The sequence below is a fragment of the Pan troglodytes genome, chromosome 23 (genome assembly GCF_028858775.2).
Source record: "Pan troglodytes isolate AG18354 chromosome 23, NHGRI_mPanTro3-v2.0_pri, whole genome shotgun sequence".
Lineage (NCBI taxonomy): Eukaryota > Metazoa > Chordata > Mammalia > Primates > Hominidae > Pan > Pan troglodytes.
This window is the reverse complement of record NC_086016.1, coordinates 34402338-34430199: the sequence shown is the minus strand read 5'-3', so window position 1 is coordinate 34430199 and position 27862 is coordinate 34402338. Positions and strand designations below refer to the sequence as shown.

At 50.3% G+C, this 27862-nt stretch overlaps 1 pseudogene; it reads right to left on the bottom strand.

The window, feature by feature from the left end:
• Window positions 1-27862, bottom strand: part of LOC129138465 (cleavage and polyadenylation specificity factor subunit 1-like) — a 67660-nt pseudogene continuing 39798 nt past the window's right edge.

The window sequence follows — 27862 nt, the reverse complement described above, 5'->3', positions numbered from 1 at the left end:
TTGTCCTCAAGCAGGATCTTTATTTTGGTATTTCCTGGAGACCAGGGGAGCTGACTGGGGCGCGGAGCTGACTGGGGTGCGAGGGAGTTTGCAGAGCACGGCCATTTCCCTTGTGCTGCCATCTCGCCAGCGGCGTTTTTCTTGCCATTTTGCCGGAAACTCAGGCTCAGAGAGGCCAAAGCACGTGTCCAAAGTCAAACAGCCAGGGAGAGGCTCTCCCAGAGCACCTACAATGTGCCTTGGTGCCCCAACACACACACAGCCCCCAATACACACACCAGAGCCCCCAATACACACACCAGAGCCCCCAATACACACACCAGAGCCCCCCAACACACACACCAGAGCCCCCCAACACACCAGAGCCCCCAACACACACACCAGAGCCAACACACACACCAGAGCCAACACACACACCAGAGCCCCCAACACACACACACCAGAGCCAACACACACACACCCAGAGCCCCCAACACACCCAGAGCCCCCAACACACACACCAGAGCCCCCAACACACACACCAGAGCCAACACACACACCAGAGCCAACACACACACACCAGAGCCAACACACACACACCAGAGCCAACACACACACACCAGAGCCCACACACACACCAGAGCCCCCAACACACACACCAGAGCCCCTAATACACCAGAGCCCCCAACACACACAGAGCCCCCAACACATACACCAGAGTCTCCAACACACACACACCAGAGCCCCCACACACACACCAGAGCCCCCAACATATACACCAGAGACCCCAACATGTACACCAGAGCCCCCCAACACACCAGAGCCCGCAATACACACAGCCCCCAACACACATACCAAACTCCTCCAACACACACACACCAGAGTCCCCAGTACACACGCACAGAGCCCCCCAACACATACACCAGAGCCTCCAACACACATACCACAGCCCTCCACGCACACACCAGAGCCCCCAATACACACACACTGAGCTCCCAACACATACACCAGAGCCCCCAACATACACACCAGAGCCCCCAACACACACACCAGAGCCCCCAACACACACACCACAGCCAACACACACACACCAGAGCCTCCAACACATATACACACACGAGAGCCCCCAACACTCATACACACCAGAGCCTCCAACACATACACACCAGAGCCCCCAACAGACACACACACACACCAGAGCCCCCAACACACACACCAGAGCCAACACACATACACCAGAGCCCTTCAACACACACAGAGCCAACACATACACCAGAGCCTCCAACACATACACACCAGAGCCCCCAACACACACACACACACACACACACACACACACCAGAGCCAACACACACACACCAGAGCCCTTCAACACACACAGAGCCAACACATACACCAGAGCCTCCAACACACACACGAGCCCCCAACATACACACCAGAGCCCCCCAACACACCAGAGCCCCCAATACACACACACAACAGAGCCCCCAACACACACACCAGAGCCTCCCACACCAGAGCCCCCTAACACACACACCAGAGCCCCTAATACACACAGAGCCCCTGACACACACACTAGAGCCCCCAACACTCATACACACCAGAGCCTCCAACACACATACACCAGAGCCTCCAACAAATACACACCAGAGCTTCCAACACATACACACCAGAGCCCCCAACACACACACACACCAGAGCCCCCAACACACACACACCAGAGCCTCCAACACACACACGAGCCCCCAACATACACACCAGAGCCCCCCAACACACCAGAGCCCCCAATACACACACACCAGAGCTCCCTGACACAACAGTTTCCAACACACATACACACCACAGCCCCCACACACACACCACAGCCCCCAACACACACAGAGCCCCCAACACATACACACCAGAGCCAACACAGAGCCCAAAACACATACACACCAGAGCCCCCAACACACACACAGCCCCCAACACATACACACCAGAGCCAACACACACACACACACACACACACCCCAGAGCCTCCAGAGTCCCCAACATATACACCAGAGCCCCCCAACACACCAGAGCCCCCAACACAGAGACCCCAACATATACACCAGAGCCCCCCAACACAGAGACCCCAACATATACACCAGAGCCCAACACACCAGAGCCCGCAATACACACACACACAGGGCCCAACACACATACCAAAGCCCTCCAACACACACACAACAGAGTCACCAGTACACACGCACAGAGCCCCCCGACACATACACCAGAGCCTCCAACACACATACCACAGCCCCCCACACACACACCAGAGCCCCCAATATACACAGCCCCCCCACACACACGCACCAGAGCCCCCAACACACACACCAGAGACCCCAGGATATACACCAGAGCCTCCAACACACACACCAGAGCCTCCCAACACACACACCGGAGCCCCACAACATACACACACACACACCAGAGCCCCCCCACACACACGACAGCCTCCCAACACACACACCAGAGCCCCCAACACACACACACACCAGAGCCTCCCAACAACACACACACGAGTCCCCAACATACACACACACCAGAGCCCCCAACACACACACCAGAGCGCCCAACACACACACACACACCAGGGCCCCCCAACACACAAACCAGAGCCTCCAAGACATACACACCAGAGCCCCCCAATACACACACCAGAGCCCCGAACACACATACGAGAGCCTCCAACACAGACACCAGAGCCCCCAACACACACACACACCAGAGCCTCCAACACACACACACCAGAGTCCCCAACACACACACCAGAGCCCCCAACACACACACCACAGCCTCCAACACACACACCACAGCCTCCAACACATATACATGAGAGCCCACATCACACACACCAGAGCCCCCAACACATACCAGAGCCCCCAAAACACACCAGAGCCCCCAACCCACACACCAGAGCCTCCAACACACACAGAGCCCCCACCACACACACACCAGAGCCCCCAACACACACCAGGGCCCCCAACACACACACACCAGAGCCCCCAACATACACACCAGAGCCCCCAACACACACACACATCAGAGCTCTCAGCACTCACACACACCAGAGCCGCCAACACACACACACACACACCAGAGCCTCCCAAGACACACACCAGAGCCGCCAACACACACACACACACAACCAGAGCCCCCAACACACACACACACACCAGAGCCTCCAACACAGAGCCCCCAACACGCAAACCAGAGCCTCCAACACACACACCAGAGCCCCCAACACACACACCAGAGCCCCCCAACAGACAGAGCCCCCCCAAGAAACACACACACACCCCCACTGCCTCGTCCCCTCCCCATCTGCATCCATCTAGATGGCCCAGCAAGATATTTTGCTAAAGACAAAGTAAAAATTCCCTCAAGCATCTCCGCGGCCCCGCTTTGAATATGTTTTCTCCCGACTCAATAGACATACATTTCTTGAGTGCTTTCTGTGTGCCAAGTGTTGTTACATGCAGTGTTTCATGTCCTCACAGAAATCTCCATGTAGCAGATGAGTAAACTGAGGCGGGTGGAGATGGTGACTTTGAGCTAAGGCTGAGTGAAGATTGGTGCATCCTGGGGTCCTCTCTGCCAGGTGCACACTGAATGGCAGGGCTGGGCCCGAGCCCTCACTTGCCTCCCAACAACTCTCCCCTGAAGCAGAAAAAAGCAGAAAAGGGGATGAAACTGTGATGCAGAGAAGCCTGATCCAGACGCCAGCTCACTCTGGGGGAACCCACACATCCCTGAAGGATGGGGCTGGTGCCAGGGAACCCCCAGAGCCATGCTGGCACCAGTAGGAAGAGGAAGCAGGAGGCAGAGGGAAGACCTTCCCAGGCAGCCTGGCTCCACAGCAGATTTGCTGGCCTCAGTAAGCAGGGAGCTCCCCATCACTGGGGTGTGCAGGCCAAGGTCAGAGGCTCGTTCCCTGAGGGTAGAGTAGAGGGATGTCCAGATGCACAATCTCCAAGATCCTCCCTCTCCCAGAATCTCTAGCACTGCCCTGAGGCTTTGTATTAGCTAGCTGGTGCTGTGTAACAAGGTACCCCACAAGTCAGCAGCTTAAAACAAGCGTTTAACCCTTTCTGTGAGTCAGAAAGGTGTAAGTCATGGTGTGGCTTTGTTGGGTCTCCTGGCTTGGGCTCTCTCAGGAGGCTGCAGTCAAAGCATTGGCTGAGACTGTGGTCATTCTCAAGGCTCTGCTGGAGAGGATACACTTCCCAGCTCACTCAGGTGGCTGGTAGTAGGTTCACGTGTTGGCTGGCGGTGTCAGTTGCTCACTGGGTGGGCCTCTCCGCAGGGTAGCTCATGGCATGACAGCTGACCACCCAAAAAGAGGGCTCTGGGAGAGAGAGTTCAAGGTGCAGAGCCCAGTGGAACCCACTTTTTTGGAGCCTAACCTTGGAAGGGACATCCCATGCCTGTCACTTCTATTCTATCCATTTGTTACAAGTGAGCCACTTGGTTCTGTCCCTATCCTTTGTTCTCCTTTGGGTACCAAAGGAGGGTGTGAGTAGCTGCAGGTGGATTCTTTGGAGGCTGTCTTAGGGCTGCATACTACAGGCCTCAATGTAGAATCAGAGTAGGGGGCTGTGAGCAGCCACATTTTACAGATGGGGGGACTGAGGGCAGAAGGAAAAAGTCAACAGTCTGGTGTGTGTGTTGGGGTCTGGTGTGTGTGTTTTGGGGGCTCTGGTGTGTGTGTGTGTGTTGGGGGCTCTGGTGTGTGTGTTGGGGACGTCGTCCAAGGTCACACGGCTTGTGAATTGCTGGGGCTCTGGTGTGTGTGTGTTGGGGACCTCGTCCAAGGGCCCAATTCAGGCTGGGGCCTGTAGGACTCTGTTTAAACATCTTGGGCCACATTAGAGGCCTCCCATGCCATGCCCGAGGTGCCCCATCCCGGCAGAGAGCATTCCTCAGAGCGCAGAGGGTATGCAGGGAGGCCGGCAGGGCTCCAGGGACCTTGCTGCATCTGTGTCCGTGGACTGACATCCCCTGAGAGTGACTACATCCGTCAGGACACTCCAACTGTGCCCCAAACCCTTGCACATTGGACCCTGTCAGGAGGACAGGTCTGCAGGGGATGGGAAGGTGAGTCCAGCCACCAGAGCTCACACCACACCTGCTCTCTGCCATTTATTCAGCAAACTCCCATAAAGCTCTCCCACGTGCCAGGCTCTGCACTGGGCTTGTAGAGAGGATACCAAAAGGAACCACCATTGAGAAGATCTGGTCCCCAGCAGGCCTCGGGTCTCTCTTCAGCTCCTCCCTGGGCAGCATGGCCCTGAGCCTCACTTTACCCAACTGTAAAATGGAGTCATCGTCTCTGCTTTCCTCCCAGTGAAGGTGCAAGAACTGGGCGATCCCACGGGTCCACCAGGGCTTTGACAAGGCAGGTGCTGGGGCAGAGCACTCTGGCCAGGAAGCAAAAGATAAAGGTTCCCATCTTGGCCCCAGCCTGGATCTGTGCCCAGTGATAGTTATCAGCCTGGATCTGTGCCCATTGCATCGTGTGGACGTACCACGCCATGTTCCTCCATCACCTTTTGAGGAAACTTCAGTTATTTCCACCTTCTAACCGTCATCAGTAAAGCTGCTGTGAACCTTCGCATCCAGGTCTCCTGGTGAAATGAATGCACACATCTCTCTTGGGTATTATATGAGTGTCCCGTAGCTGCTGTAATAAACTATCATAAATGCAGTAGCTTAAAACAACATAGATTTAGTCTTGTACAGATCCGGAGGACAGCAGTTGGAAAGGAGACTCATGAACACCTCATGTCAAGGCATCAGCAGCACGGGGCCCTGCTGGAGGCTGCGGGGGTGAGTCCATTTCCTTGCCTGCTCCAGTTCCCAGAGGCACCCACATTCCTCGGCTTTTGGCCCCTTCCAGATGCAAGGACATCTCTCCGACCTCTGCTCCCGTGGCCACATCCCCTCTGCTGACTCTGAGCCTCCTGCCTTTCTCACTTAGGACCCTGTGATGGCATCAGGCCTAGCCAGTTAATCCAGCCTCATCTCCCTCTGCCAAAACCCTCAACTCTATCGTGTCAGCAGAGTCTCTTTCTCCGTATTGAGGTAGCGTTCCTTGGGATGGCCATCTTGCCCCAAATAGGTTCCTTGATGTCCCTGTACTGTTTGCAGGGACACATTTACAAAGTAGGATTAATAGCATCTCCCCCTTTCTGGTCCCTGTGAGAATCCCTTAGAAAAATTTATGAAGGCGGCCGGGCACGGTGGCTCATGTCTGTAATCCCAGCACTTTGGGAGGCCGAGGCGGGTGGATCACCTGAGGTCAGGAGTTTGAGACCAGCCTGACCAACATGGTGAAACCCTGTCTCTACTAAAAATAAAAAAACTAGCTGGGCATGGTGTTGGGTGCCTGTAATCCCTACTACTTGGGAGGCTGAGGCAGGAGAATCGCTTGAACTCGGGTGGCAGAGATTGCAGTGAGCCAAGATCGCGCCATTGCCTGGGTGACAGAGACTCCATCTCAAAAAAAAAAATACGTGAAGGCTCCCAGCCCCATACCCCACGTGCATACAGTCAGCGCCAACTAACAGAAGCCACTGCCGCTGCTGGGGAACACATTGTCTCCAGTTCACCTGGGATGAGGCGTGTTGTGCCTCATGACTCCTCTGCTTTTGTCTGCAGGAAGGGTTATTGTCACAGAGGGTCTGCATTCTGGAAGCTTTCATTGTTATTCAAATTGCCAGGTGCTCTGTTACCTTCCCACTTAGGTTGCAGGTACCAGCCCACCAGGCCTGCCAGCTGCAGACCCTCCTCACCCCGTGGGCCCTGCTTCCGGTTTCAGGCTCAGCTCCTCTCTCACCAGGGCCACTAGGGCCAGCAGGGCAGCCTGCTGCTCCCCAGCCTGCCCAGGCCACTACCCTGGACGAGAGGGGCTGGCTGTGTGGCCCTGTGGTCAGCAGCCCAGGCCAAGCTCCACTGCTAGCTAGATACGCAGTTTTGGGCTAGTGACATTGTCTCTCTGAGCCTCAGTTTCCTCATCAGCAAGTTGCAGGGACTAGTGGTCCCCACCCCTGAGGCTGCTGAGAGAACTGAGGCTACACATGCATGGGAAGTGCTTGGCACGGTGCCCGGCGCAGAAGAGAGAATCAGTACCCTGCAGCCCTAATCTTGCCGCTATGAGAATTAGGAACGATCTTCTATGTCGACTCCCCACAGCCTCGGGATCAGGTCCAGACACTTTCTGGCAGATGAAGGCCTTGTGGCTGCTGCCTCTCCATACTCACCCCTGCCGGGAGCATCTTGTGCCGCGACAGCCATGCTCCTTGTGATCCTCTGAATGGCCTTGGCTGAGGCTGTTCCATCTGCCCAGAGTCACCTGTCGTCCCAACAAACCTTGTCCAGGGCCCAGCTCTGTGGCTGCTCCCGATAACTTTTTCCCCAATCTCCACCCCGGCCAGGGCCCCAAGACTGCTAGACACTCACCACTGACACAGCGTGGGTCTGCTGCTCTTGTTTTGGGGTCCTGGTGTGGCTCCCCCACCAGCTTGGAGCCCTCGAGGGCAGGGCCCACACCTGGCTCAGTTCTGAGCCCCCAGCCCAGGCCTGGCAAAGGTGCCACAGTTTTGGCTTACTGGAAGGCCTAGTGCGAGGGGCCAAGAGTTGACACTGAGTGAGGGGAGCACTGGTGGGCCTGGGCCTCGGGGTCTACGGGACTGGCAATGAGGGGCAAGGTGACCTGCAGAGTGCCTAGGAGGACACGTGACTCCCGCATCAGGGCAGGCGAGTGCTCTCCGTGGCAGGAGTCGATGGCCACACAGGAACAGCTTCCTGCACTCACAGGCTACAGCCCCGCATGTGACCAAGGCGTGCTTGCCATGAAAGCAGAACAAGAGTTGACATTTGCCAAAGATTCCTTCCAGAAGGCTGTGCAATGTGGAAGTGTTCCCGGGGCTACTGTGGGCTGATGGGCTGGGCTGTGTCCACAGGAGTGATAGCCCTGCTGGGCAGCGGTGAGGATGGCCTACAGTGGTATTAGGTGGGTGCCTAAGGCCCAGAGAGGTTAATGACTTGCCCAGGGTCACACAGCTTGTGAGGGGCAGAGCTGGGACCTGAACCTGGGCTTGTCTGACATTGAGGCCATGGACATCTCTGCCATAGGACTCTACGGTGCTGTGTGGTACAGGGTGTTACAAAGGCCTGTGGGAGTCAGACAAGCTGCGCTGAAGGGGCGCCCAGTGAGTGAGGTCTTGAAGGATGTGTAGGAGTTTCCTAGGTGGAGATAGGGGAGGGTGTTCCCATAATGTGAAGAACACACTGGGGCTTTCTGGAAAGAGTACTTTGGAGTGGAGACCACAAAACTGAAAGCGGTAAGAGTTCTGTTGGTAAGAGGCCCTGAGGCCCAGCTAAGACATCAAAATTTTACCCTCTAAGAAACTGTAAGTAGAATGTTTTTTTAAAAAAGTCATTGATTTTGAAATATTTCATTTTCTGCAAGAGAATCTAGTATATATACGTATATATGTGTGTGTATATATATATACGTATGTATACATATATATACACACATACATATGTATACACATATATACACACATATGTATACACATATATGTATATATGAGGTATAAAAAGTAATGAAGCAAACACCACGTTTTCACCACTGGCATGAGAAATAGAGCCACGTCAATGCCATAGTGACCCTCAGCATGCCCCAGTGACACACCTCCCCTCCTGGGTCCACCAGCCTGAATTTGGTGCTTGTCATCCCCAAACGGAGGTGTATCCCCAGGGAGTGACCAAAGCTGCTTTGCCCTCCAGGGACACCGCTCTGGGGAATGCAAAGACTGCCACACAGGGGCAACCATCGGGAGGTCTCTGCCAAAGTCGGGTGAGGCTGCCCCCACCCCAGAATGGACAACCTCTTTAACGTATCAGCCTGCAGCAGCAAAAAGGAGTGCGGAGGGGCATGGCTGCTGCCACCCTTATCCCAGAAGGGCCACCATGGGCCAGAAAGGCCAGACTGTGGCCCACAGGCAAGGGTTTGGCTCTGTGTTGTAAAAGTTTTCCAGGGAACTGAGCAGCTTAAAAGGGAACGGCCTGTAAAGGAGTGAGCTTACCATTCCTGGGGAAACCAAGCAGAGGCCTCGACCATCACCTGGACCTCCTCTCCAAGCCTCCTGACTTTGTCCTTCTTCCCTCAGCCCCTGGGTTCCCTCTGTTCCAACCTTTTCCAGCCTAATGGCACCGTCCGTGCCTGCAGACAGGGTCTCCAAGGCCATAGACTGAATTGTCACCAGGTCCTGGGTTGAGAATGAGTCCATGTCACATTCTTCCCTTCCTGTGCAGCATGGAGGTTGGAGACGGGCTCTTGAGTCAGGCCGTAACTGAACCCATGTCCAGCCTCTTGCAGAATCCAATGAACAGAGAGAGGTCTGGTAGAAAGAAAGGGACTTCATTCCAGAGCTTGGTTAAGGGGAAACATACAGGCTCCTGACTTAAGGGAATTGCTTCAGCTTTTGGGGAGGAAAGTGGAGTCTTTAAAAGGGAACTTGGTGTGAAAAGCATGCAGGGGAGGGGGTGAGGAGGTGCGGGGTCCACCTGACTTGCTTCTGTGTCTTCTCAGTTGGGTAGTCTGGAGGACGCCATGGTGGACAGAGCTAAGCTGTAAACTGTTGTCTCGAGCCAATCTCCTGGTGGGGGAGAATCCCGGAGGGTGCCTGGTTTGGTTCAACATTTTGTCCTGAGAATTTCTAAGCAAATCGAACTATAGTTAGATACGCTTGCAGTGCAGAGAGCGCCTGGTGGAGAGGAGGTAAACGTTACAATTGCATTCCTGAAGAGCTAAGAGGTGAACATACAGGGAAAAAGAAGAAAGGTAAAGATAAATTCTAGGAAAATTGGACACTTGGTTGCAAGCCCCCCTAAGCTGAAATTCTGACATTGTGGTCCAGCCACCACAAAGATCAGCAGAACCTTGGGTCATCTGCTCTATTTTGGTACATATATTTCTATTAATGCAACCCAAAGTCCTTTTCCTTTTCAGCTTCCCTTGGCATGTGAGAATGTCTGCCTGTCCCCACACACAGCCATGCCATGCACAAGCCCAGGGGCAGGAAGCACTTCTCAGAACCCATTTGTGCAACCGAGGGCTCCACCCAGGAAGCAGCCCCCATCCTGCTCTTTCCCAGCTCCCCTGGGCCTCTGGCTGTTTCTTTTTTTTTTTTTCAATAATTTTTTTTTTGAGACGGAGTCTTGCTCTGTTGCCCAGACTGGAGTGCAGTGGCACAATATTGGCTCACTGCAACCTCCGCCTCCCGGGTTCAAGTGATTCTCCTGCCTCAGCCTCCTGAGTAGCTGGGATTACAGGTGTGCACCACTGCCTCTGGCTAATTTTTGTATTTTTAGTAGAGATGGGGTTTCACCATGTTTGAGCTGGTCTCGAACTCCTGACCTCGTGATCCACCCACCTCAGCCTCCCAAAGTGCTGGGATTACAGGCGTGAGCCACTGCCCCTGGCCTGCTTCTGGCCGTTTCTACCGTGTGGCCACCCTGTTGTAAGTTTCCACCTAAGAACATAGCAGGGCAGGTGAGGATGCGCTTCCCTTTTTCACTTGCCTTGTGTGATGTTCTCAGCTTTTCAGCCTCATGGTCGAGTCAGCCAGGCTTCATTCTGGTTTCCAACCCTTAGGTCTAGAATGTTGAGCTGGTCACACCTCCTGGTCCCTAGCTCCAACATCAGTGGCCGTGATGGGTCCCTTACTGTACCTGCCCATTCCCCCATCCTCCACTCCTACTCCTTCCACCCCACTCTTTCATCTTAATTGAGTGTGATGCCCAAATTATGCACAATGCTGGGAACATGGAAGTGTTTTCATTTGTCATGTATAGTATTTCTCACCTTTGACCCAACGTTTTATGTGCAAGACCTATGCATTCTGCCAGAGGGGCTCTTGCACCCTCACTTCTGAGAACTGTATGGAAGACTGTAGGCACCATGGAATACTATGCAGCCATAAAAAAGAACAAGATCATGTCCTTTGCAGGGACATGCATGGAGCTGGAAGCCATTATTCTTAGCAAACTAACACAGGAACAGAAAACCCAATACCACATGCTCTCACTTATAAGTGGGAGCTAAATGATGAGAACACATGGATACATAGAGGGGAAGGACGCACACTGGGGCCCACTGAAGGGCGGAAGGTGGGAGGAGGGGGAGGACCAGGAAAAAATAACTAATGGGTACTAGGTTTCATGTCTGGGTGATGAAATAATCTGTACAACAAAACCCCATGACACACATCTAGCTGTGTCACAAACCTGCACATCCTGCACGTGTACCCCTGAACTTAAAAGATTTGTGTTCGTTTTTGAGACAGAGTCTTGCTCTGCCACCCAGGCTGGAGTGCAGTGGCGCGATCTCAGCTCACTGCAACCTCCACCCCCTGGATTCGAGTGATTTTCCTGCCTCAGCCTCCCAAGTAGCTGGGACTACAGGTGCCTATTACCATGCCTGGCTAAGTTTTGTATTTATTTAGAGACGGAGTTTCATTCTTATTGCCCAGGCTGGAGTGCAATGGCACGATCTCAGCTCACCGCAACCTCCGCCTCCTGGGTTCAAGCAGTTCTTCTGCCTCAGCCTCCTGAGTAGCTGCGATTACAGGTGCACGCCACCATGCCCAGCTTATTTTTGTGTTTTTAGTAGAGATGGGGTTTCAACATGTTGGTCAGGCTGGTTTCGATCTCCTGACCTGGTGATCCGCCTGCCTCGGCCTCCCAAAATGCTGGGATTATAGGCGTGAGCCACCGTGCCTGGCTTTAAACGTTTCTTAAAAAGAAGCAGCTCATGCTAATGCAGTTCCCTAGGAAGGTGACGGGTTGCCCCTGAAGACCAGCTCCCGGGCTTCTTTGGGAAGTACACAGAAAGAGGTTGCCGGATCGTCCACACAGCATGGTGGTGAGTCCCCTTCGCGGGTGTTCACTTACCTTTCAAATCATCTGATCTCCTAAGTTTGGCTGATTTGATGGATTTAAAGTGACATCTCACTGTCTTACGAATTTTGTTATCTAGGTAATGAATAGATTGTTTTTTTAAAGCAGTTTTAGGTTTACAGAAAAATTGAGCGGAAAGTACAGAAATGGCCCAGGGGAGGAAGGTGGGAATTCAAGACTAAAGTTCAGGGCAGAGGGCTCAGCGTGTAAGTGGCATTAATGCCACAAATCATGAATCTCAATGACTAACACCCAGGAAAGGAAAGCAGAGCATGGGAGGTGGCTGAGGACAGCTGCCCAAGCCTGCCTGGTCTCTGCATGGCTCTCCATTGTGCGGGAGCTGTTGTTTTTGACCTGGCATCCTGCTGATGGAGACTTCACTGATCCTAATCTTCTGCTGTGACCCACCTTTCTGTGATGAATGTGCTTGTACCTATGTTGCCCTTGTGAGCATGTCTGTAGGATAATCGTTACGTGAGACTGCTGGGTCAGAGGATATGGGCATCTGTACCGTAGGCATGTGTCAAATTGCCTTCCAAAGAAATGACCCCAGCGTCCTCCCCACCAGCAGTGAAGCAGAAACCCAAACCAGCAAACGCATTGGGTGCTCAGCCCTTTTGATCAGTGTCAGGGTGGCAAGTGAAGGAATGCGGATGCTCCCTTTTGTCTGAGCTCTGAAATCCTCTCTCATTATGGCTTTAATTTGCATTTCTCTTATTTTAGAGTTTGGATTTGCTGTTTGACAGTTTCTCTCTTTCTTCTTGGCAATTGGTCTGTTTAGATTCTCCCTTCCCGGATCCTTCGGGTAATTTCTCTTTTCTTGGAAATTGATCCGTTTCTTGGAGGCTTCCTGGTTTCTGTGGAGTTGAGCAGGCAGTCGCTTTTGTTCTTCTGTTTGTTCAGTTCATCTTAATTGAGTGCTGACCCTGTGCTGGGCATCGTTATTGGCCCTGGGGATATAGTCATGGGCCAAAAGCAGCAAAAAGCCTGCTTTTATGGAGACTGCAGACAATTTTTAAAATGTATATGTGAAATATATGGACTTTTAGACAGCGATAATGCATTTGAGGTAAAGGATAATTTTAAACATGTGGCCAAGGGCTCACTAAAAAGGTGACTTAAAGGAGATCAGGGATTCAGCCTTGGGTTTATCTGGGAGAAGAGACAGGAGCATGCTGGTACAGATGGTGTATTAGTCAGTGTGCTCCAGAGGAACAGAACCAATCGCATATAGACACACATGAAGACACACACTGTAGGGAATTGGCTCCTGCAGCTATGCAGGTTGAGGAATCCAAAGGTCTGCAGTTAGCAAGCTGGGGACCCAGAAGAGCCGATGATGTGAGTTCCAGTGTCAGTCGAGGGCCTGAGACCCAGGAGAGCCAATGGTGAGAGTTCCAGTTTGATTTGAAGGTCTGAGACCCAGGAGAGCTGATGGTGTGAGTTCCTGTTTGATTTGAGGGTCTGAGACCCAGAAGAGCCGATGGTGTGAGTTCCAGTGTGAGTCAATGGCCTGAGACCCAAGAGAGCTGATGGTGTGAGTTCCAGTGTGGTCGAGGGCCTGAGACCCAGGAGAACCCATGGTGTGAGTTCCAGTGTGAGTCGAGGACCTGAGACCCAGGAGAGCTGATGGCGTGAGTTCCACTATGAGTCAAGGGCCTGAGACCCAGGAGAGCCAATGGTGTGAATTTCAGTCCCACCCTGAGTCTAAAGGGAGGAGAAGAATGATGTCCCCACTTAAAGGCAGGCAGAGAGTGTGAATTCCCCCTTACTTGTTGGTTCTGTTTAGGTCTCCAGCGGGTTGGATGAGGCCACCTGCACAGGGGAGGACACTGTTTTCCTCCATCTGCCAGGTCACATGTTCCTCTCATCATGAAACACCTTCACAACACACCCAGAAAAATGTCGCACCAAATATCAGGGCACCCTGTGGCCCAGTCAAATTGACACTAAACAAACCATTACCATTGGAGTGGAGAGAATGAAAAGGAAAAGAGTGAGGAATCGGACAGGGAGGTGATTGGGTGGGAAGGGCTTTAGCTTCTACTCTTAGTGAATCTGGGAGCCACTGAGGGTTTTGAGGAAAGGGGTGGCATAATTGGACTTAGGTTTTCACAGGGCTCCTCTGGCTGCTGTGTTGAGAGCAGACGGAAGGGGCTGACCAGCGCAGACACCCACTGCAAGAATCCTGCCAGCGTGAACCACAGTAGGAGTGGTGGAGGCATCAGGAAGTGTCAGGCTTGTTGAGATTCCAAAGGAAGGGCCAATGGGATTTGCTCCTGGGTTGGATATGGAGTGTGAGAGGAAAAGAGGGGTCAAAGATGACTTCAGGCCTCTGAGGAGAGCAACTGGCAGGATGGAGTTGTATTTCCTGAGGTCAGAAAAATTGTGAGAAAAGCTAGATGGGGGAGGAAGGTTGGGATCTTAGTTTGGGATATATTAAGTTTGAGGTGTCTGTTAAATATCAATTTAGTGACATCAAGTAGACACGTTGGCCATCAGAATGGAGTTTAGATGAGAGTTTGAGGCTCAAAAGTCATCAATGTATCTCCAGCCTGGGTGACAGAGTGAAATTCCAGCTCCATCTCAAAAAAAAAAAAAATCAACATATAGTGTTTAAATCCTTGGGAAGAGATGAGGTCCATGAGTGAGTAGAAAGAGTGAAGAGGAGGTCGGGAAGATGTGGACAGACCAACAAGGGGCTGGAGCAGGAGCAGTGGGAGGAGGAGGAGGACCAGGAGAGGGGACTGCAGTGTCCTGGAAGCAGGTGGAGTGATCACTTGAGTCAATGCTGCTGGGAGGATGAGTGAAAGGGGGACTGAGAATTGACCACTGGGTTTATTAACATGGAGGTCTTTGGTGACCTTGACAAGGGCAAATTCTGCAGAGAAGTTGGAAGAAAAGCCTGTTGGGAGGGGCTAAGGGATGGTCAGAAGTGAAACTGGAGAGCAAACATGCAGAGAATCCTTCCAAGCAGTCACCTCCACCTTCTATGTATTATATCTCCTGCTTCATTAGATTCCCCAGCAGGAACTTGTCTCACTGTTTTTCAAACAACAAATAGTTGGGGCCAGGGATGGTGGCTCATGCCTGTAATTCCAGCATTTTGGGAGGCCAGGAGATCAAGATCAGCCTGGGCAAAACAGCAAGACCTCATCCCTACAAAAAATTTTTATTTAATTAGCTGGGTGTAGTGGTGCACACCTATAGTCTTAGCTACACAGGAGGCGGGGGCAGGGGAATCACTTGAGCCCAGGAGTTTGAGGTTGCAGAGAACTATGATTGCACCATTGCACTCCAGCTAGGGTGACAGAGCAAGAGCCTGTCTCTAAAAAAATAAAATAATTTAAAAATTAAAAAAAGAACATGGAGTTATTTATGAGTTCCTTTCTCCTGCTGTTAACTCCATTTCTGTTTTATTTATTGCTAATGTCTTTCTTAGGTTTGTCTTTCTTTTCTTTTTGAGTTGGGCAATTCATGCTTTCTAATTTATTAATAAGATCAGTGTTTTAAGGCTATATATGTTCCTCTTAGCATTGGCTCGTCTGCATCCCACAGGTCCTTAAATATATATTTTGTTATTGTCTAGATATTCTGCAGTTTTTATTTTTTGCTGTCTTTAACTGAAGTTTATTTAAGTGTTTATAGACTTCTTGGTGGCAAAGTTTGGTTTGGTCTGTGGTTTCATTATTAGTATTTTCAAATTCTAGTATATTGTGATCAGAGACTGTTGTCTTTTTTCTGTTTTTTGGAATTTACTTTGTGGCCTGATAGTCACTTTTTGTGTATGCACTTTCAAGAGCATTTGAATAGAATGAAGGTAGACTGTGTTTTACACACACACACACACACACACACACACACACACACACACACACAGAGTTGTTAGATTATTTGGCTCCCTATCTCCTTACTTTTGTTTTTGCCAACTGCATATGGAATGGATTGAGAAAGGTGAATTAAAATGCACTAGGCAGGGCGTGGTGGCTCATGCCTGTAATCCCAGCACTTTGGGAGGCCGAGGTGGGCGGATCACCTGTGGTCAGGAGTTCGAGACCAGAATGGCCAACATGGTGAAATCTCATTTCTACTAAAAAGTCAAAAAAAAAAAAAAAAAAATTAGCCGAGCATGGTGGCGAGCACCTGTTATCCCAGCTACTCAGGAGGCTGAGGCAGGAGAATCGCTTGAACCCAAGAGGCAGAGGTTATAGTGAGCTGAGATCATACCATTGCACTCCAGCCTTGGCAACAGAGTGAGACTCTGTCTTTAAAAAAAAAAAAAAAGGCACTAATGCTAGCATACTCTGCTTTTTCTCCCTAAATTTCCAGTCTTGCTCTATGAATATTGAGGCTATGCTATTTGGTACATGAACATTCATTACTGTTAGATCTTCATGGTGACTCTCATCCTTCACCCTCACACAGTGCCCTTCTTTTTTCTCATTCAATATGTTTTGCCCTGACTTCAGCTTTGTCTGATATTAAGATTATGACCCCTGATTTAGCTTCATTTGCATTTGTTTGTTACGCTTCTGCTCATCCTTTTTTAAAAATTATGGTAAAATGCACATAACATTTACCATTTTAACTATTTTTAAAGTATACAGTTCAGGGGTATTAAGTACTTCTCACTGTAGTGCAACCATCACCATCATCTACCTGCAGAACTTTATAAAAATCATCTGCCCTTTTTTTTTTTTTTTTCCAGACAGTCTCCTGGGTTCAAGTGATTCTCTTGCTTCAGACTCCCGAGTAGCTGGAACTGCAGGTACCCACCACCACGCCTGGCTAACTTATTTGTATTTTTAGTAGAGACGGGATTTCATCATGTTGGCCAGGCTGGTCTTGAACTCCTGACCTCGTGATCTGCCTGCCTTGGCCTCCCAAAGTGCTGAGATTACAGGTGTGAGCCACCATGCCCGGCCCTGCCCATCCTTTTCTATGAAACCTTGCTGAATCATTCTACCTTTAGTGCCCTTGTTTGTGATCCAGTCTTTTTTTTTATTTTTTTAAGCAAGTGTGTATGGCTCATTAACATTTACTGATATGGCAGATGCATTTGGTCTTAGTTCTGTCATCATTGTTTGATAGGCTTTCTGCTTTTATAGTTTTGTGGGGGTTGTCAATTTTCACCATATGGTCTCTGTTGTCTTTGTTTTATTTTCCGTGTGTATGTCTTCTGATAATTTGGAAAGCTGCGTTTTTGATCCCATGGTTATCTTCATAATTATAACATGACATGATCTCTTTAATCCTTTTATTTCTCTAGACAGCGTTTATTTTCTCCCTACTGTGAACAATATCAAAATTAGAATATTTCCACTTTCCCTCTTCTTGTCTCCCTTCCATCAAGTTATTTTAGTTGATTACATTTTTTGTTTACCTTGATGCCTCTAATTTTACTTAGACCCCCAACTATATATGAATATGACATAGTTTACTTGTATTACCTCCCTCCTTCTCACCTCCACCCCTCCTACTTTTTATTATTTATGCCAGTTCTCTGTTTTGTTTCATTCTTCTCTGTGATGGTCATAATCTTTAGATTGGCTGTAATAGTCCTGCAGTTACACAAATTCTATGCTCCTTGCTGGCACTCTTGGCAGTGCTCCGTTTACACCTTGACCCCTGATTTCTCTTCATTTGCATTTGTTATGCTTCTGCTCATCCTTTTTATGAATTGTGGTAGAATGCACATAACATTTACCATTTTAACCATTTTTAAGTATACAGTACAGGGCATTAAGTACCTTCTCACTGTAGGGCAACTGATATGGTTTGGCTGTGGCCATACCCAAATCTCATCTTGAATTGTAAGTCCCACAATTCCCATGTGTCATGGGAGGAACCCAGTGGGAGGTAATTGAATCATGGGGGCAGGTCTTTCCCATGCTGTTTTCATGATAGTGAATAAATCTCATGAGATCTGATGGAATTTTCCTGCACAAGCTCGCTCACTCTCTCTGTCCCTTTGCCTGCCACCATCCAGATAAGACGTGACTTGCTCCTCCTTGCCTTTCACCATGATTGTGAGGCCTCCCCAGCCATGTGGAACTGTAAGTCCAATTAAGCCTCTTTCTTTTGTAAATTGCCTGGTCTTGGGTATGTCTTTATCAGCAGCATGAAAATGGATTAATACAGCAGCCATCACTGCCATCCATCCACAGAACTTTTAAAAAAATCATCTGCCCATCCTTTTATATTAAACTTTTCTGAGTCATTCTTGATTTGCCTAAGGGTGTCCTTAATTTTTTTAAGAAGGGGTCATGGGAAATATAATTCAAAAATATGTTCAACATGTTTTTCTGTTGACTTTATATTTGAAAGATGGTTCATTGGGCTTTAAATTCTTGGTTCATTCATTTATTTGATAAATATTATTAAGCCCCTACAGTATGCCAGTTACTGTCTTAGGCCCTGGCAATGCAGCAATGTGTAAAACACACAATCACCTTAACCCTCTTGTAGCTAACTTTCTATGTGGGGAAGACAAACAATAAACTGTTCAAGTAAGTACAATAGGTGGTATGCTGGATAGAGGTGTGTGCTGTGGAGAAAAAAAAGTCGGTGATGGAGAGTACCTGGCTTTGTTCTGTGAAGCAGAGGAGATGGCCCCACGGAATCTCTCACCCTTAGCCCCTGTACACATTCCCACTGATGCAAAGAGTGGAGAGTAGGTTCTACTTCTTGGCGTATCTCTCACTCTGGGGAGGTGGGCTTTGCTGGCTTTGTCGGAGCCACTCCCTTGACTTCTCCGTTTGCCCAAAAAACATGTAGTTTGGTTGAAGATGGTTTATCAGTTAAGAACTGTCACCGGATGCGATTTATGCAAGTAAAGGAAATTTGACTGCAGTGGTGTGGAGGGGGCAGTCCAGGGCTGCCACCAGAACCCAGTTTCTCCCTGCCTTCTACTCCACCTGTGTTAGTGAGCATCCTTCATTCTCATGCATGCAAGATAGTTCATCTTCCCCTGGACTCATGTCCCCTTCCCAATAGACTCCCACTTACATGACATTGGCCAGACTGGGTCATGTGACCACCCCTGCTTGCAAGGGAGTCTGGGAAGGTAAGTATTTGTGGCTGGGCAATTGCTCTTGTAATAGACACAGGGCAGTGGGGTTCATGCTGCCTGCCACAGATGGAGTTTGTATTTCTTTTCCTCGTTGTCTTGTTTGCAAGTTGACTCTGCCATTCAAAGCTATAAGTGCCCAGCAGACCTGTTTCCATACTGTAGATCTTGTTCCACTGCTCTCCTGGCTCTTCCCTATTCCAGGAGCATCTTGGTATCTTCTCTATAGCTTTGTATGACATGGTCATGGTCATATCTTAGTGTCATTCCAAAATACAGGATCGTTTTTGTCAGTTTGAATGGCATCTGTATCTGTGTTTAATATTTAGTTTGTTATAGCAAGGGTGACAGTATAATTTATCATCCAAATCAGAATACTTTTGAGGGTAAAAGGGGAACAACATTAAAAATTATGTCAGAACAACAAGTGTTAACTGAGACTGTCCCAAGCCATGACATATAATTACCCTAGTAACTGCTGAGGTCAATGCACACTGTTGCATTTTATAAATTGATCTGATGTCTTACAGGTTGACTATTATACCTCTATGTATGCACTCTCCATTCTACTAATTAACCTGTTGATTCTATTAAATTTTCTATGTAAGTTATCCACAATTAACTGTAATTTTGGTTCTTCTATTCCAGTCCTAGTCTATGCTTTTTTTTTCTTGTCTTACTGCATGAGCGAGAGCTCTAGTACTATATGGAGCTATAATGATAGCAGACATTTTTGTCTTGCTTCCAGTCTTAAAGTCACATGGTTCACGATGTTCAGAAGACAAAACCCATGTGTTCAGAGGAAACCTGGCTGCTTCTGGCACTGAAGCCAGAGAGAAATGTCCCCATTGAGGAGACACCATGTGTTATTTTTTTTCCTTGTATTTCCTCCAGAAAACCCTTTTGCTGTGCCTCAGGATGGGGGAGATGAGATCTGAAATACCCAGTGCAGCCTCCGAGAAGAACAACTTCTACAGAGATGCCAGGGACAGCCAAGGTGGTAGAGAAGGAAATGCTGCCTGTGCCCAAAGCCCCCTTCTGCGGACTTCTAAGATTACGAGCAAACTCAGGGGTAGGGGCTGGGGGTGCAGGGGAGGAGATTCTGAGCCACCTGTCCACAAGTGATAGTCCTGTTTTGGGCTGGTGGCTTCTGAGAGGTGACTTATTGTGGCCTCAGGATGACCAAGACAAAGCAACTCTGGCTGATTCCAGCCAGGAGAATTGAGGCCTGTGAGTTATACCCGTGGTTGAAAACCGAAGCTTCCCTTGCCCCTGCTCCCTCCAATAGCGGCCCCTTGGGGCTATTTGTGTCAGAATATTGAATGTGCGTGTGTGTGTGTGTGCGCGCGCGTGTGATTTGGGGTGTTCTTCTTGTTTGGTTGGTTGGTTTTTACTGGGGCTTCACCCCTCAAGTTCTCTGATGGGTGCGGGTTACCTTCTGGCTGGGGGTTCTCATCTGTGTCAATGTCCAGGCTGCAAGCTTCTTGCTAAGCACAGGGTACAGCCCCTCTGTGTCTCAGGGAGCACTGGGGATTTGAAAATGCCAGTCAGGGTTGGTTCTTACAGAATTCGTTCCTGTAACAAAAATACTCAGGGACGCATCTCAGGCTGACCACAGGGCAGGTACCAAGTTAAGTGTTTTCATGCACTCTCTCTCACCACATGGGAGGCAGGTATGATTAACCCCCTGCAGAAAAAGCTGCAGAAAAAGCTCACAGTGGGGAAGGGGTGCCCAGGGCCACATGGCCAGGAGGAGACCAACCCCTCGTTTGACCTCAGGGGTGCAGGAACCCAAAGTCCAGGCTCCAACTCCCTGGACATGACGTGCTCCCCAGCCAGGACACACCCTGCACAATGCCAGGAGCATCTCCTTGATGCCTCCACAGGCTGTCGCCCTGAGTTCTCCACCATCACCGCCCAGAGCGCTGATCCACTCAGCACATTCTGGCTAAGCACCTGCTGTGTGCCAGGCCCCATGCTGGGCAGTGATGGGGACAAAAGATGAGTCAGACCTCATCTCTGCCCCTGGGGAGCCTCCCATCTGGTAGGGGCGACAGACACATGGATCTTTGCTGGGCAGGGTAACGAGGCTATGGAAACCCAGAGAGGAGGGTTCTAGAAATCCACCCACTTTCAAGTGGGACTTCCACATAAGCCTAGATGCCCGTAACATCCACCCACAGAGCTAATCACCTCCACTCCTGCCCCGGGGCACCTATGAGATGGCATCACCTAAATGATCACAAACATCTCCAAAGGCCACACTGCCAGTGTAGACACACTCATTCCATGGGTGTTAGTGATACCAAATCTCCCCCAGTGCTCAGGAGGCCCTGCTTAATAAATATATGTGTCCTCTGACCCAGTTTCCTCATTCATCAGATCTAGTGTTCTCACACTGACTGCCCATCCATTCACCAGACACAACAGTGAGCAAGGCAGGTCCCTGCTCACTGTGCTGGCTTTCTAGCTAGGGCGGGAATACAGTGAAGGTGGCAAGGGCGGCGAGTGTTCTGCCGGGAACTCAGTTTGAGGGACAAGTGAGTGAGACCCTTGTGGACCTGGGGTGGTCTGGGAAGGCCTTATTGAGCAGATGATTGAAGGCCAGATTTGAATGACACACAGGAGCTAGTAATAGGTGTTAAAGATAGGAAAAGAGCATTCCAGGAAGAAGGAACAGCTAGTGCAAAGGCCCTGTGGCAGCCACAGGCTGGTTGGTTTCAAGGAAGCATAAGAAAGCCAGGTGGCTGGGACCCAGAGGGAAGGCAGGAGATGAGGGCAAGAGTGCCCAGCCCTGGGCTCCACTGTGAATCACACTGTGCAAACACAATGCCCTGCCTTTGGAAAAGCAGAACAAACTTGCTAGGGCATAAAGCATCCTCCATTCTCCCTGGCTCTTCATCCTCTCAACAGCCCCATGAAGAAGGGGCTCTCCCCATTTTATGGATGAGAAGACAGACTCAGCCAGGTCAAGTGGCTTGCCCAGGGTCACACAGGTCAGCTGTGGAAGACCCAGGCCCCTGGCCTCAGTCTTTGGGTCCAGCTGTCTCCTCCAGGCAGTGTTGCCAGTGTCCAGGCATACGGCTTGGCAGAGGCAAAGTGGGAGAACCTGTGCTGGGCGGGGGGGGGTCTCAATTAGAGAAAGGCATAGCTTCCTCTCCCCTGACATGAGCAATCCCAGGGCACCCCCCAGGCCCATGTTGCCATAAGGGGGTGCACAGCCTGTCTGCTAGCCCAGCTGGGGCAGCCACAGCTGTGTCCCACGTGCAGTGCCTTGGAAGGCAGAGGAAGCCTTGGGGTGGGGGCCCAAGACCCAGATTCTGACATCAGCTCTGCCACTGAGAGCAGCAGGACCTCAGGGAAGGTCTGTTCCTTCAGTTTCCCCATCAGTAAGAGGAAGGAGTCAGATGGGTATTTAAGGAGTTTGCAACCCTCATGTCCTGCTGTCCTGGATGATGCTCTATAGGTGCTTCCTCTGCCAAAAAGGAACTGGTGGCCTTGCCTCCCTCTCCTGGACACCTAAGGTCAGAGGTCACTGCCAGACAGAGCTGGAGTCCACGTAAGCATCCCTTGAGATTTACAACCTTCTAGGAGGACATTCCTTCTGCCACTGCCCCGTCCCCCCTCCCCCCCCCCCCCACCACCCTGCCACCACCCAGAGGTCTTTTCAGGAATAACTGAAAAACTCATGGGGTTTGTGGTCCTGCTGCTCTACCAAGTCCCTCTTGGGCAGCTGGGCTGAGGACTGGAACATTCTGTGGCAAGCAAGAGGCCTCAGCAGAGATCATCAAGACCCAGCACACATGGTATAGATAGCTTGCAGCAAAGGCAGGTGCAGAGTGCAGCCAGCCACAGCACCCTCCTTCCCGCAGGTCACCCCCACGAGCCACTTAACCTCTCAGAGCCTCTGCTTCTTATCTGTCAAGTGTGTGAGGTGGGGTGCCAGGGGGTCACGGCCCTTGCTGTCTCACGGAGGAGCCGAGGGGTGAGAACCGTGTGCACGTGGGTGTGAACACTTGGTGTGGAAAGCAGGTGTGTGTGTGTATTCAATCCCCCAGTGGTGTCAAGGGCTCCTGAAAACCCTGTGGGTCCCCAGGTCATTGTGATAAACACTGTCCCCATCCTGCTGTGGTTGTGGCTGGCAGGTCCTTCAATGAGTAGAGTGTCCCTGAGAACAAGATGGATGCAGGGTAGTGACAAGTTTAAGCGTAGATTTCTAGAGTCATCATTTTTTAGCAACTCAACCTGATTTTTTAAGCTGCCTACTCTTACTTTTTGCTGTGAGCTTCTGTCCATCACCATGTAATTTGTAATAATAATACAAAAAGAAAAACACGAGAGAAAGAAGAGGACAAGATGTCCACAGAGGAATCTGCATTCGAGGCTGCTTTGCAGAACTACCGCGTTTGTAAGGACTGTTTCTCACTGGGAACTGTGTGATTCACGAGCAGTTTTATGCTTTCCCTCTCGTCCGTGTATGGTGTGATTATTGTGTGTTTTGGAATCTCTCTTCAGAACCAATAGCTGGTAGTACCCGCTGGCTCGCTGCCCTCATGTTAGCCTCTGAACATGCCCTGCACCTAGAGAAGCAGCCTGCTCACCCACCTCACCTGGACCCTCCAGCCGCCAGGCCAGCAGCTGACCATAACATAACATGAACCCAGGAGGCAGAGCTTGCAGTGAGCTGAAATCGTACCACTGCACTCTAGCCTGGGTGACAGAGTGAGACTGTCTAGGTAGGTAAGGAAGGAAGGAATAACAGACCTGGATGAAGTTATTGGGAACATGTGCAACAGGCCTTAATTGAAAACACAAGTACATACATGCACACATGCATACATATGCATACATGGGTGCACACACATGCATGGACACACAAGCACATGCCCTCACACACATACATGTGATTTCATAGGTAGATCTGATCCCTCTTGCTGTCTCCAATGCTCTAGAAAGCAGCAAGTAGGCAGCTGACAGTGTTCCCAGGGTGGGTGGCATCTCCCCTCATCATCAGAAAGATTCAAATGTGGCCCAGAGCTGAAGAGAAGGACTTGGGAATGTCAGGGGAAACACAGCCAGGAATGGGGGGTTAACAGGCTTCTTTGGCCAGGAGATGGTTTCCAGTTCACCATCATCCCAAAAGCTCTCTTCAGGTCATGTCAAACAGACCAGGGCTGTGGGTGTGGCTGAGCCTGACACTGACTCCCCCACAGGCTGCTGTCCAGGTCAGGTCAGGATTCCAGCCTGGTGGGGCCAGGCCCTTTACATCCCTCTAGCTGCTGTCCACACCCAGGCCCCTCCACTGGCTTGGCTGCCTTCGCAATCACCGTGTCTATCAGAGACTGTGCCATTCAAGGACATGGGGTTCCTGGAGGTGCAGACTTGTAAAATTTTTTAATTGGCTTATTTTAATTTTTCAACTTGGGTGTACTGGCCCCCATCAACAGGAAGAGCCTTCGGAAGTGAATTTACAGATTTCCCCCATGTTTGAAATTAACATAACATGAACCCAGGAGGCAGAGCTTGCAGTGAGCTGAGATCGTACCAGTGCACTCCAGCCTGGGTGACAGAGTGACTCTGTCTAGGTAGGTAGGTAAGAAGGAAGGAAGGAATAACAGACCTGGATGGAGTTATTGGGAACATGTCTTATCAATGTTGAAGGGCCACCCATCACTGCAGGGAGACATCCACGTGGGTTGTTTTTGTCTGCTGTGAAAAACTAGGGTTGGAAACATGGAAGCAAACTGCAGGGATTCTTAATCATCCTGCTCACATGGTGGGCATCAGAGGGTGTCTGCCCGGCCCCCACAGCATCGGGACAGTCAGAGAGGCCATGACTGGATGACGCCCTAATCACTGCCCTTTGCAGTCCAGGACTACATCACCGGGCTGGGACCATGCCCTGTGCCCTCCGGAAGACAAGCCTGTGCACTTACTATGTGCCAGATACTATGCACAGTGCCCTAGTTCCTTGCTGTAGCACGAACACGTCCCACACTGGTGCTTAAGTGCATGCATGCAAACAAACAACTTTGGGGGTTGTGGCCCGAAAAGCTCAAATGTTAAGCAGTCAGGCGAGCTAGAAGAGGTCAGGACCCTCCTAGAAAACCCATTCAGTGACACGGACTTCTCAACAGACACTTGCCGAACGCCTGCCGCTTGCCTGGCCCTGTACCCAGGGCCCTTGTGGGAACCATTCCTGCTATAGCTGGGACCACCGGTGAAATGGCTAGTTGTGCCTAACAGACACACTCAGATTCACAAAATGAATTCAGAAGTCCCACCCAGGAAAGTGACCTTGGAGATGTCATTGCCCCCACCACCCCAGTTTCTAGTCCAAACCCCTGGCCAATAGCTGGTGCTAGATAGATGCTTGATGAAGAGCAGATTAGACTATTAGTTACTCTGTACCTAAAACTCCTGTCTTCACATCAAAGCCCTGATAGATTTGCCCTTAACAGACTGAAATCCAGGGCTGCTGCAGGGTTCACCTCCAGGAGGCACCATTCACGACACTGTCCCATAAATGGTAATGGGCTCCCAGGGATACCGTGTACATAGACTGCACTGAGAATGGTCACCCTTGGGTTTGTACAATGAGGTACCCTGTTGAATGACCCTAAACCAGCCTCCAAAATGTGCAGGATCCCACATTGGTCAGTGCCATCCCTGAGCACAGGATCAAAAACTATAGATGACATGGCCACCCTGGCCACAGCTGGAACCAAGCTGGTTGCCCGAGAGAGAGCGCCTCTTCTTGGAATTGCACGTCAGTTTCTTCCTATTGTTCCCCATTTCCCGTTTTAAAGCTAGTGGCATACATCATAGTCAAATAACCAAGCAGTCAGTGTCTGGACAATGTGCAGTAACGAGGTGGGGGCTGCAAGGGTGAGAGGCTCAGTCACCTTAACAAGGCAGAAAACCTCCCACAAAAGGGTGATGTGTCCTTCCCAGGGCCAGCCAGACAAGGGCACGCAGCGGCAGGGATTGGGGGATGGAAATATTTTCTCTCCTGTAAACTCTGACTTCCTGTGGGCAGGCATGGGGTCTCTCTCAGAGCTGATAACCAGGAAAACCAAAAACCAATAATATGCCTAATAATACTGGAGTGTAACAATGTTTTTTTCACTGACCGCTGTTGCTCTTTTGTCTTTATATACAGTAGTTTTTGTTTTTGAGACCGAGTCTCGCTCTGTCGCCCAGGCTGGAGTGCAGTGGCGCAATCTCGGGTCACTACAAGCTCCACCTCCCGGGTTCACGCCATTCTGCCTCAGCCTCCTGCGTAGCTGGGACTACAGGCGCCCACCACCACGCCCGGAGAATTTTTTGTATTTTTAGTAGAGACGGGGTTTCACCATGTTAGCCAGAATGGTCTCGATCTCCTAACCTCGTGATCCGCCTGCCTCGGCCTCCCAAAGTGCTGGGATTACAGGCGTGAGCCACTGCGCCCGGCCTATATACAGTAGTTTTTATAACAATGTCCCTAGGTTTTAATAAAGGAGTGTCATGTCAACTGTTCCCTAGATTGACGTTTGCTTCAATGTTTCAAAATGAGCTCAAGGGAACCTGTGCCCACATAATTTGTCATTCTGTAGGGGAGGGTGGAGGATCTGGGACTGGGGTCCCAGCCAAGGTGGTGTTAGGGGGAACTGGGCACGTGAGTCCATCCTGAACACTCAATGCCAATGGCAGGTGGACGCCACCTCTAAAGGGGCAGGGGCAAGGTCAGAGAGGAGTGACAGTGCCCTGAATCTGGCACTGGCACTGGACAAGACAGAGCTGAAAGCACATGGGGGGGGTGAGGGGGGGCAAGGCCAATCACTGCAGATGGTATGCCTTCAGTGGCCCCTGGTGTGACATGCCATGTGCCTCTCATTTCTCATCTCATAGGCAAGGGGACAGAGTAACCTCCTTTAATGAGCACCGTGCTCCTGAAAAGCCACTGTCCCTCACACTGGGACCGTGTGTCCCTCACGCTGAACACAGTTGATTCTGGCCCCACCCGCCAGCAGGAGGAGTTAGGATGCAGGAGAAGGGACAGGCTGCACAGTGGAGAAAAGCGGCACCAGATCTTGCAGCCCAGTCCCACCTCACCTGGGGCCCAGAGGCCCTCACCACCTGAAATCTGATGATGGGGATACCAGACTGCTGGCACCCCCCAGGCAATGGATGGTGGCAAATGCTATTTTTCTCCAGAGAGGTCTCGTCATCCGATGCTTCAAAATATTTCTGCCAACAATTTGTTAAGTATATCTTTCCTGGCACACAATCAGAGATCAGCAGGTACACAAGGCAGCAATGTGAAGAAGCAACAGAGGCACAAGGATTAGGAGACAGGCAGAGAGACTACAAGCCCAGGAGCAGTCAGACACGTGTCTTCACACAGCCACACTTACTTACTGTGCTCCAAATACATAAAATCACATCTGAAACCCATAAAAAAAAAGATACAGGAAAATTTTTAAAGAGCTGATTAGAAACTGGAGAAATTTTTTAAAAAGTACATAATAACCCAAATTAAGGTCTCAGTACGTGAGTTGAAAAAGCAGATTACATAAGACAGTGTGGTATTGGCAAAAGAACAGACAATGAACAGAATATATAGCCCAGAAATAGACCTACATAAAATAGCTGATCTTTGACAGAGGAGCAAAAGCAACCGAATGGAGGAAAAAATAGTCTTTTCAAGAAATGGTGCTGGAACAAGTGGACATTCACGTGGAAAAATACGAATCTGAACACAGACTTTACACTCCACAAAATTAACTCAAAATGGATCATAGACCTAAGTGAAAAAGAAAAAAACAAAGAAAAAAAACA